This window comes from Camponotus vicinus, unplaced genomic scaffold (assembly GCF_025532165.1).
Source record: "Camponotus vicinus isolate PSW18456_S1 unplaced genomic scaffold, iyCamVici1.0 SCAF_1, whole genome shotgun sequence".
Taxonomy (NCBI): domain Eukaryota; kingdom Metazoa; phylum Arthropoda; class Insecta; order Hymenoptera; family Formicidae; genus Camponotus; species Camponotus vicinus.
In genome coordinates, this window is record NW_028141945.1 from 2,632,724 (window position 1) to 2,645,259 (window position 12,536).

At 34.2% G+C, this 12,536-nt stretch overlaps 1 protein-coding gene and 2 long non-coding RNA genes across 10 annotated transcripts in view; 2 read left to right on the forward strand and 1 right to left on the reverse strand.

The window, feature by feature from the left end:
* Positions 1-12,536, reverse strand: part of LOC145963593 (nucleolysin TIAR) — a 423,794-nt gene that overhangs the window by 302,331 nt on the left and 108,927 nt on the right. The window lies entirely within an intron of this gene.
* LOC145963653 (uncharacterized) overlaps positions 1-12,536 on the forward strand; it is a 135,162-nt gene that overhangs the window by 85,938 nt on the left and 36,688 nt on the right. The gene's annotated exons all lie outside the window — the stretch shown is intronic.
* Positions 1,571-3,125, forward strand: LOC145963672 (uncharacterized). Its single transcript, XR_014436229.1, has 3 exons — positions 1,571-1,702; positions 2,081-2,638; positions 2,876-3,125. It is a non-coding gene; the product is annotated as an uncharacterized LOC145963672 (long non-coding RNA).

Sequence of the window (12,536 nt, forward strand, 5' to 3'; positions counted from 1 at the left end):
ATTATGTTTTGTCCCAGATTGCTATGATTAGAGCAATCGATAAACCGGCGAGAACTACGAACGTTTCCGTGTGAAGTAATAACCGAACTTGCGCGTACGTAATCGACGTCTAAAGCTCTAGCTCAAGTTAACGATGCAAGTTCGAGACGTTGTCAATGGCTATCGAGATTTAAGGAGATTCAAGCTCTTCACGCGAGCGTGTGACGAGCAAGGGATTACTCGGTATTAGACAGGACGAGTGTATCGCGTCGCGGATCAATCGATCGTTTGGTCGGTAGGTCGATTGAACTTCGACGAGACATAGATTCGTGAGAGTGCGCGTGAGAGGGTGAGGGCTGACGCCGTACCTATGGGGACAACGATGCACGTCGTATAACGCGCCGGGTATGTAGAAGGGGTGAGAGACAGATTAATGTGACCCCGTCACCGTTCGAACAAAGCTTCGCACAATGGCCGCGCACCGGGGACATTGGACTGGCGGACTGAGCGGAACGGGGGTTGATGATGGTGTGTGGGGGTGGAAGCAGAGAAGGAAGGGGCTTGACTGCACTGGATATATTACCCGCCACTCGTGGCTATCACCAATGAGATTCAATGCGCGATCACGTACTTGCACCGCCGATACCCCGGAAAAATGTTGTCCCTAGAATTTTTTCTTTCCGTCGTGTATGCAGATATCCCTATCGTGCTATCTATATATAGATTTTCAATTTTTGTCCCGGTTGCCGTGCACATATCACTCATCAGGTCTCGTGCCACGATGATATGCTTAACTCTGCTCGTGTCGCAAAAGTAATTGTGATCGGATGAAACGTCACCCACGAGTTTAACAATGTGAATGATTTATTGTAGACAAATTTAAATTTCAATAAAAATGTTGCATCATATATAATGATTAAACATATAATAGTGATGGAATATTATTTCTTTGTACATTACGATCACAAAGACTGGCAAATTTGAGAAAAATACCGACAATTATTTATAATTGTTAAAAGAAACTTAACCTAATAGTTAAGCTAATACTTTATGAATAGATTTTTATTTTAATATGAAATTATAGCATTACTTTTTAATTTGCTACAAAATCGATATTTTACATAAATTAAAAAAAATAAAAATGTAAAAGATGTATTGTAATTATTAGTAATAACTAACTGAATAAATTTATATTTTAATAATTTTTTATGTATTGTAGAAGTTGTTAATATCAGATAATAATTACACGTATTTTTTGAGTTTTTAATTTGAGAAAAAATCTTTGGATATAGTACATGGGGTGGAACAGGGTGACCACACCTCCCGTGGGTGGATTCCAATGCGCGCGCACAATAATCTTAGTTCTTATCGAAAAGGTTTTCTATAGTTATCCACATTTGGCGAGAGAAAAGTACGCAAGAAATAAAATATTTATAGAGGAAGACAAAAATCCAAATTCGCATTTTATCGAAACAATAGTTGTTAGGTTTCCTTACATCCATAAATTAAATTAATTTTCCACGAAATATATATATATTAAAACAAAGAAAAAATATAGTCACTACTGAAATCTGATTATATAATATTTTAACCTAAATTTGCGTAAAATGAGACACGGCAAGCAACGAGTTCAACGAACTCGCTATATGCGATAGTATAGCACATACGTGTAGATTATTAAATTTTATTCGTCGAAAAAAATCAGCTGGGTAACTGACACGCGGTATGCAATTATATATCTGTAACATTTTTGCCAGCATCCTCATTAATTTTATGTGTTATATATGTGGAAATAATATAGAGATGCAACCAAGATTATATTTCGAAATTATTTTTTATATATTTATTTATTCGAAATTATTTTCTTTATATATTTTATTTTGTGATGTATGTATAAATATTTAAATTTATGATTAATTTATGTAGCTTAACTTTGAAGATTGATAACGCATATATAGATAAAAGAGAAGAAGATAGATACTATATTTTCTTGAGAGGATAGATGTTTTTATAAGCTTTACATCGAACTTACTAAATCTGATCTCGTATTTATGTGGATTAAGTTGTGATCTACAAGTATGCTTTCACCCATGTAATCTAGGAGGTATGCGAGATCCGTTAATTGCTCTACCTGGGGATGCATTCCCTGGTACTCTACGGCATAGCAGCAAGACAGGTAGATAGGTCAATGACGTGCTCCAGGAACAGGAACAGGAACTCTGTAGTAATTTGCCGTTACAATGACACAAAATGGGGCCTTACCGGCTACGGCGTAAAATCAATGCCGCTCGCCGGTAATCGTTTTTATGAGTATATGAGATACGGCTTGCATGTGCCTGGTATTTTGGTGGGAGCTCCATTAAATCACTGTAAAATCTGTTCCACCGTGAGTGCCACGGCTGCCACGCCACTGGAGAATAAAGAGGGGCTTATTATAAGCGACGGTAATTCTCGAATAAATAACCGCGGGCTTGTGCGAAGATCGAGAAGAGGGCTGCTAGTGCGGCGGTGGAGACGAAGGTGGAGAAGGAGAGGCAGTAGTGGAAGAAAGCAATGGAGAAAAGGGAGGTAGGGCGATATGCCGTGGCGGTGAAGGAGGAAAAGGAGGTGGGGACGTAGGTGGCTGATTTATTTCGGCGCCGCAAAGATCTGGATCCGCGTACGTGCTCCGTGCCTCAAATTACCAACTTATAAACTCTGGCGCTCTCTCTTTCTCTCTTCTCTCCTTCACTTTCTGCACCCTCTTCTCTCTTGCTCCTTCTTTTCTTTCTTTACTGCTTCTCTTTCCTTCATCCTTTCCGTCTATCTCTCTTCTACTATGTTATAACCATCCCGCTTGCATTCATTCCTGCTTTCTCTCTCTCTCTCTCTCATTCTATCTTTCTCTCTCTTCCAGTTTGTAGAACCCTCCATACATCACCCTATTCATCGACCAAGAAAGTAGGAAAGTAATGCGCGCCTTCGTCGCCTCGCCGATGAATCGGGCAGGGCAAAAAGCGTATGTGTGTGTGTGTGTGTGTGTGTATGCTTTGGGATAATCTGAGATATTTATAGATTTTAATGCAGCCTACCTTTCTGATCGTCTAACCAATGGCAGTTATTCTGTACACATCCCTCGTTAGATATACTTCTTACCTGGAAATGAATAATGCTCAATTAGAATAATAAATGTGATAAAATCAAAATCATTAATAATTTGAAATATTTTAACATATAAAACCTTTTTATTTAGGTAGAGTTTATTATTAAGTATTATAAAGTTGTATATAATACTAATAATATACATTTTTTTTCTATACAAAAAGTTTTTGGAAATATATTCAGCTTGCACATTTAGCATTTCTTCAAAAACTGAAATATAATGAATGTTAATTATATCGGGAAAAGTAAAAGACAACAAGAGAAGAAAGAAAAGGATGCAAAGAAAAGAAAATATGCAGATCTAAAATCAAACTTAAAGGATATCAATGAAACCCTCGTAAGTAAAATCAACCTTTTTTCAGTAGTATTAGTGCATCTAATTTATTTCATGATAATAGGATGAGAGGCAGCGATATCATAGTCAGAAAAGAGATGAGAAAGTGAAAGACACAGAGACCCTTATTAAAATTCATTATTTTTTCATATCTATGAAAGTTTCATTTTTATGCAAATCTGAGAAATAATCCAACTAAAAAATATCAAAGTCTGCTGACTTTGGATGAATCGCATGTGCAATTATTTGCCACTCGAAATAAACACGTTGTAAAAGACAAAATAAATTAGTAAATATATTGTATATAGTAGATATATAATATATAAATATATTGTATATAGTAAATATATTGTACATATATCGATCTATATCTATATCTAGTATCTCTATCTATATATTTTGCGCTACAAAATTTTATTTATTTTACCTAACGAAGAATGATTTTGCATTTAGATGAGAGAGATATTTATAAATATTACAAAATTTTTAAAATAATTGTAAATATAGAGCAATTATCTTATAATCTCAAAATTTGATTATTTTGTATATTTAAAAATTATTTTTTTTTTTACATAAACACGTCTTTGTTTTAATAAATATCGTATATCTAAAAAATTTGTATTTTATATATTATTCGTAGTGATATTTATACTAATATTAAAACTTGCCTACATAATAAAATAAAATAATTAAGTTTATAATGAGATATTGTATTCATCCCCTGTACTATCTGAGCGCTGGACAGGTTTCGATAGGTGGCAAAATGTTCCTGTAACGACCGGACGGATTCGGCGTGACAGAAATCTGGCGCGACATGCAATGAGTGATCGCGTGTTCCCGGCGGTAACCTCAGGAGGAGCGAAATTTTCCGACCGACAGCCACGTCAAAGCGATTTGTCGTCGGGCTTCCGCAGAGAAATGCGAGTTGCTTCCCTCGCCGTACGCGAAACGACCATTTCCTGCGTCTTCAGAAATCGTCCGTGCCTTATGTGTACGTACAACGCTCTATCCATGGACGCGCAGAGTCGTGCCATTCCGAGGGCATTGTGCCGACCTCCAACCCGTGGCATCTATCAGTTGTTATTTATTTAGATCGAGCGGATGAATGGTGCTCCTCCCTCGATACCACGAGCGAGACGGCAGACCGCGTTTTACGCCGCAGCCTCCTCAAGGAAATATACATGCCGTAGGTGAGAGCTTATCGCGTTCATGCAACATTAGGCTTCCCCGTTATTTACCGTTTTCGGGCTTTCCATTTTGCCCCGTCCCGTTCGCGGCCGAGCCTCTTTTATCCGCGGCAACACATTTCGCTAAGGCAACTGCCATGAACAGAGACAAATCTGAAATAAAGTAACGCGGTTTGCGCAGCTGCCTATTTATATTCTCGGCCGTTGAATATAAAGAGCGATTCTGTATTTTACATCTTTTATAAATTTATCCATAATATTATTAGTTTTTCTTTTTCGTTCTCTCAAGTCAAAGTTTGTCTATTAAAATTACAGAAAAGATCACTCCTCACATTATTTTTTATTTGTAACTGCTACTGTGAACTATCTGATTTTCAATTACATACGCACATTCATATGTTTGCTTGCAATCAATTCGCAGCGCAACATTCTTTGCGCGTTTTAAATGTGTATCTCCTTAAAGTATGAAATTTTCGTATTGAATGAAAAAACTCGCGAAACATGATTGCATATTAAATGCGTTAAGTACTATTTACAAATTAATAATATTTACCCAGGCACTGCTGAGCATTTTTCATGAAACAAGATGTGCTTATTTGAATCAACGTAATTTAATTATCGTAAAAATGTCATTAAATTATATTACAATTTGCATTTAAAAAAAATGAAATATTCTCTCAAGGAATTTTCGTATATACATAAAGTCGACTAGATTTTCACGGCTCGGCCGTTAAATATTTGCGCACTATTTCGGCGTTAATGGTCCGAGATAGCGGCATGATCGAAACTTACAGTGCCGAAGCGTAATTTAGTTTGCATATTTCGCGCTGAAATCGATTCTTGGTGTGGCTCGGGCGATCGCTCTTGCGAACTTTATGCTTCGGCGATTATGTTAATGCGGATAACGAAGATAACACGGCGGCTCCGTGCTGCACAGAGCGTGCGCTGGATATATTTTTCGAGCACTTTTTCGTCTTTCTCCTTTATGCACCACCCTTCACGACGTCTCGTCTAGAACCGACTTGGGTACGCATAAAAATATGCAGGCCTTCCAGGCGGCACGAGTTCGCTGCATAATCATGCAGTCAATGAGCGCGAAAGAGCTAACCATGCGAAAAAGGAGAGCGCGGAAAAAAATTTATGGCAGTATGTATTAGGGTGATAGCATGCTGCCTCTTCATATAGTATTCACCCTCCCTACGTTATGTATTTTGAGAAATGTAAGCAAGGATAAATCACATTTATACTGATAAGGCATGTCATATTGATTCTTAAGCTTTCTGGAAATTTTAATAACCTGACTTTTCTTTAAGTCCTTTCATATCTTGAATTCGAATATATCTATAAAACATCGTCCTTTGCTTTTTATATTATATATTGAATTAATTAATTAATCTTAAAATTATAGATTGTATATATTCCTGTGAATTAAAGTAAATTATTAAATATATATATATATATATATATATATATATATATATTTCTCGTGTTTTACAATGTTTAAATGTACAGTAGTAAGAACGCTTCCTTCTACTCAAAAAGATATAAAACGGTCGACGTCAAAGTTAAAGATATCTGAGTCGGTGAGAGTTCGACGATCGATTATCCGTTTCCTTCTGTCAAAACACTACATTCAGCACAGTTAACTTCTTTCTTAAAAGACGTGGGCTATCCCAAGGGAGGGAACTTAGAATGGGACAAATGGATAAGCGACGAAAGAGAGCTGTCAATTGATTTTACTTTATCATTCTTTTCATATATGTATGTATGTTCTGTGTAATTGTAAATGTAATTGTAGTTTATAATATTATTTTCTTAAACAGTATAATATATTTAAAGAAGTATAAGAACAAATTTCTACTAATCATAGTTTCGAGAATTAATTATTTTTCGAGTCACTCTTCTAGATAAATCGATATTTAAATAATGAATAAGTAAGATTCATAGAATTATGTTTTTATATTTTATATATATACTTATTGTGTTAAATATATATATATATATATATATATATATATATATATAGTTTGTAGTTATATTATCAATCATAATGTATAGACAGTTGATATTAATTACATATCATTAGTAATTGACGGTTCATTTGTATTCACGAGTCAAAGCGGCATTATAGATCCAACATGATTCATTACACCGTCGCATTCTCTCTCACAGTGGCTAATTAATAAAAATTAATAAATTATTTAAACACAGATACCTAATTTCTCTTCAGGAGTTTGTTTTCAATCTTCACTCCTTGCTCTTAATATTTGATTCAGCCGTCACGTCAGGGGGCAATATCTCAACGTTAGGAGTTGAATATATAAACAGCGGAAGGTAATACCCGTATAATATGCGTATCGGGGTATTCTTGCCTTCGATTTTACGGACAACCAAAGTAGTGTACGGATAAAAGTAGATCGCTATAGCAGAGCCTACTCTTATCGCGAGAAAGCCGGCGGCGGAAGAAGAAACATCCCTCGTAAATATAGAAGGTATAAAAGCCACCCTTTTGATGGAGTGGGCTCTTAAGGATCGAGCTGGTATCGGACGGTGCGTTTGCCGCAGGATGACCAGAAGGATCGACTGGATGGTGGAGGGGGAGAAGGACAAGAGAGCGAAGGGTGAGGCCACTGTGAACGTAGAACACCGACCGTGCTTAACGATCACTACACGAACTTCGTATTTTGTTTAAAAGCTACCCATAAAACTAACCAGAGACCACGAGCCTTCTGGTCGTTACATCGTGAATTCTTGAAAATTGATGCATTTTATTGTTTCAAAAACTTTAATATCTTAAAAATCATTTGTAACATTAGCTCTAGAATCATTCTGATTATAAAGTAATACCTTACTTATTAATTCTTGCTTTAATTAATAAAAATTATAAATAAATATATATATTGTGAGAAAAATTTAAGTTGTATTAAATGTGACAAATTTTTTCAAAAAAAGAAGATTATGTTTCTGAATGATCATCGATTTTTGATTATTCTATATTAATCGCATTTTAAATATTCCATCAATATGAAACGGAACTTTGTATTTGATGTGACTTTTCTAAAATATACGAATACGTGCGCACATCGTATACTCTGAACGATTTGATTTAGGAAAAGAAGCGAATTCTTTCCCATTTCCACTTTACATATATTCGCGACTATTTGTCTCGAGAACCGATTTCTACGGATACTGTACGATGATAGAAAGCATCATCGAAATTCAGAAGGAAACGCCACAAGATATTCCCATTTCCGGCGCGTCGTCTCGGTCATATGGTATTGCGTGTCTTCATGTTTGCTTAAGGATATCAACGAGACGGTGGGGACGGTGCTACTTGGGGTGAATAACTTATGTTTATTCGCACGCACTTTTATACGTGGCGCCATTTAAACATGCAATTTTATATAATGTATACAATACAAACCAATATAAGACAAAGATATATTTATTTCTGTAGAGTTAACGCTTTTTCAAACATGTTTACTTGAATAATTGAGTTGTATTTTTTATTCTTTACTTTATTCTTTATATTTTACATATTATTGCACATACGCACACGATATCATCTTTTGATTTAACGATTCTTTATATAACGTGTAAATTTAATTATTTAATATCAATTTAATTTTACAATAATATCCTTTTACAATTGCAATTAAAATTGATGCATACACAGAGTATATTTAATGTTAAGAATTCTCAAATATATATAACTTACTGAAAATACAGTATAATTAACAATTCCATCATTTCCGCTACATTATTAGACCACGAATGTCGATACAGACCAATCACACGAATTATTCAATAAAATCGGAGTTTCGCGTATAAATCGTTTTTGCTATTGATGCAAATAAGTCGGTTGATATAAAACAGTAAAATGGTATCCAAAGCAATGTATGGAGAAGTATTCACGAGCGTAAGAGGATGTAGCATTTGAGGAAGAAGCTATTACCTAACCCGGACGGTACATTTCTACTTACTATTTGCACTTCTACTCGCCCGACCTCTGAAGTCATAAAAGAAATATTTTGTTAATATTTCCTGCGCATCATAAACGCGATAGGTAGGTGTATATGCGGGGAAGGATGGGGTAGACATACCGTTGAGACATTATATTTTTGGGAAGTAACCAGCCGTGCAGAGGCTCGCATCGGCTATAAAACTGCTTTATTTCTACTAGGGTAGTTTTAAAATTCCGTCCCTGGAATGGCGGGTGAGATAAAGAATGCCGGGAGGAGATCGAATAAATAGCGAGAAAGAACGGTATAAAAAAGAAAAGAATGCGCGTCGACGAGAGAGAGAGAGAGAAAGAAAAAAAAAGACAGGGGCAAAAGAGCGCACGCAGGAATACAAAAAAAAATATATATTACGTTTTCTCCCGCGTTTATAGTTGTGGATTCGCAGGAGCGGTTTCTCATACATATGGGACCAATTTAGTAAAATTATTCAGAAACCGGGAGATTTCAGCCGTGCCCACCTATCACCCCTCAAAGCGCCGTAAACGCGTATCATTGTCAAAGGATTTGAGAGATTTCGAGAAGCAGGGAAAGAAGTGCGTGCCGAATGGTCCGTTAAAATGGGATATTAGGCTTCATACAAAATGTTCTCAACGTTTACATGAATTGCAAACAATCGTTGCTTTTCTCTTGTGTGTTTATTTCAAACTAGTTTACTTCCTGTAATAATTTTTTCTTTATATTCATTTCAATTTCCACAAAATTGAATGATGGTCTTTTTTGCAATATAATTTATGTGTTGCCATTTAAAGGATAAAACAGTATTTGTATTGAAAAACAAATTATATATATGTATATGCATTTTCTCTATAACATATATTAAAAAAAGAACTTTTAGAAAGCGTCAACTTAAATGTAGTTTAAACATGCAATAATACTTGAATCAATCTGTAGAATAATTTCGGTTTTCATTTTTTAGTTATGCGTTGGCGAGAACATAAACTAAATAAACAAAGTGCAATGTGTGTGAAAGAGCAAGAATACGGGATTTCAGAAAGTAAAGAAGCGAGAAGTGTCTAGGCATGTGGGAAAAGTGAGAAGAACGACAATTTTAAGTGCGGAAAAGAAAAGCACGCGGGGAAGAATCAGAACGGAGAAGAAAGAAACCCCCGCAGGTCACTCGTCCGACTTTGCGAAATAAAAACTCGCTTTACAAGGAGCTTTTATTGCGGGTACGGCTTTCTTTTTCTATCTCTTTGGACACGCGGTACAGTGCCTTTCAATCGCGGCTCAACGAATACATAGTTCCCCGATAGTCTCGTTGGGAATACCACACTTGTCTTTTTTTTAACAACTATCTTCCGCTTCCTACTATTTTCTTCTTGCATTTCTTATTTTCATTCTTTTCTTGTATCTTGCCGCTTTCGTTCCATAAATAAAACAATCTTAAGTGGCCTTTTATGACGAGATTAAGTATTGTCTTGTGAGATCGTTTTTTATCGTCTGTCTACTCGCTTATAATGAATATTTCTGTATGAAACAACATTTTAGATTGTATTAACATAATATTAAGAAGAATAATTTAAAAGAAATTGTAGATATTTTTATAGACATATAATCATGTATGAAATTGTTGTTATATTAAATTCTTTCTTGTCAGAAATCTTTTGTTAATTATCTTAAGATTTTTAATTGATATATAAGGTGATTATTACATATATTATTATATATATTTGTTAATATAATTATTTTTTTATTTGGAAAAAAGAAAAGTACAATGAATAATACTTATTTTCTATTAAAATATAATTATTTATGTTTTTATGTTTCTTCGCACATATCCTGCTTTATATATATAATGCAAGTATTCATTAATATTTTAACGTCAGTTTAATTTTAATTTTATGTTGGAAAAATTTAAATGTAATGTACTGTTATAATACTTTATCACATTTTTAACTTGTCATGTATGTCAAAGTAACAAATATATATACTTTTATAAATATTATACTTTTATTGGAATTTTTTAATCTAAAGATTCTACATAAAGTGCTAGCATTCTCCCAACTTTATAGAGTCGTTGGCTTCAGAGAACATGGATATTAATTTTTCATGGTTAATTTGCCGATTAATTTGCCAGGAGGAAAAGTGGTTCTTACATCGAGCTGAAGGAGCCCTGTCAAGAGCACTGATTGAAATATAGGGTAGGAAAGCCTCGGGCCGCGAATTCAAGGATGGAATATTGGAGATTGGATGGAGCGTGGGGAAAGAGGAGTGGATGCGGATGATTTAAAGTATCTAAAAATAGTTTACTTTAACTTATAAATTACACACATATACACTTATGGAATAATGATATTTTATTATTAATTTTGTATTCTTATTAATATTTCTCTTTATCATTTATCCATTACAATGCAATTCTATTAAATGCAAATGATATTTGATTGATAAGTAATTGACGTTATGTTAAATTCCTTAAAAGAATCTAGTTTGATATATTTAATAATGTACTTAGAAATTTTATGATGGATTGTATATATAATCTTGATTTTCTGGTTTAATCGCAATATGTATTAATTGCTTTGCAATTGTAAATCTGTCTGCTTCATTTTTAATTGATTAAATTATCATAGTCATTGCGAATTAATACTTTGTAAATTTTTATTTATCTAATTTTTAATTTATAATTTCTGAATTATACTGGAAGGAAAAATTTGATACTATTTCTTTGTCGATCAATGTATAGTATTTGCAGCGGAACTTGCAATTAAAGCATGCGTAGGCACCATACACGCTCTAGACATATAGAGCGAAGTGCAGGTAAAATCCGTTGTTTTGGAAATTGCGTTAATTTGGCGAGCGCAGACGGGCTGATTTCGTGAGTGACGTGGCAATCACTGCGCAATCACCGAGAACGAACGAATAGCAGAAATAGGATTGCCGCTCCTCTATACATATATATGAATGCGACAAACGCCGGTATATTCATTTTAACAATCGTGTATGCGAGATAATGATGTACCATGATAAATGCGGTGGTTGCAAAACATTCTATATCACATTCAACATGCTTCAGACTTTTAAATAGCTCTTCATATATAGCGCATCGTATGTTATTACATGTGGTGCATTGTTTTACATCATAGAAATATTGTGACAATTTTTAAATAAATATATAAAGTTTCCTTTTTTCTCTGTTTATTTTAAAAAGCATATAAGAGAGAAACTCAAGATGAAAAATATAATGATGTAAATATATTTATAATATATAAATATAACATGATGAAAACACATAGACAACGTATCTATGCATAATTAATCAATTAAACTCATCAAAATTTTTTTATATGGTGAATCTGAGGACCGTGGAGCTGAGCGCAAAAGTCTTGCTAATTACAAAGCCGAGTGGCAGAACAACAGGCTGTGGTAACCAGGAGTGGCAGGAGGTTAGCAGAAAATTCAAAATCTCATCCTGATAATTAATCATCTATTAATTGGCAAGAAAAGGTATGCGTCATCCTATGAAATTACTTGATCTTGAAGAGGCGAATCTCTCGCGTACATAAGTTAAACGGCCCTACTCATTATTTATAATTAATTAATATCCGTTCAAATTTGCGTATTAATTTCCACACCTTCAATGTTGGCATGCTGAAAACAACGCACATTGTTGTATACTAGGATGATAAATGCGAAAACGACTATGTGAAATAAATTTTAGTTTTATGGTAGAATGCTTGGAATTAGTATTATAGAAGAAACAAAGATTTACGCTGTGAGACAATTAATTTAATACGATATATTTGTATAATATAAATTATGATGGATTATATTTATGTGAAGAATATTTTTGGAAATACAAACATATTCTCGACAATAGAAAAGGTATATAAATGTATATAAATATGCTTTTCTTATTTCTAAATATTACTT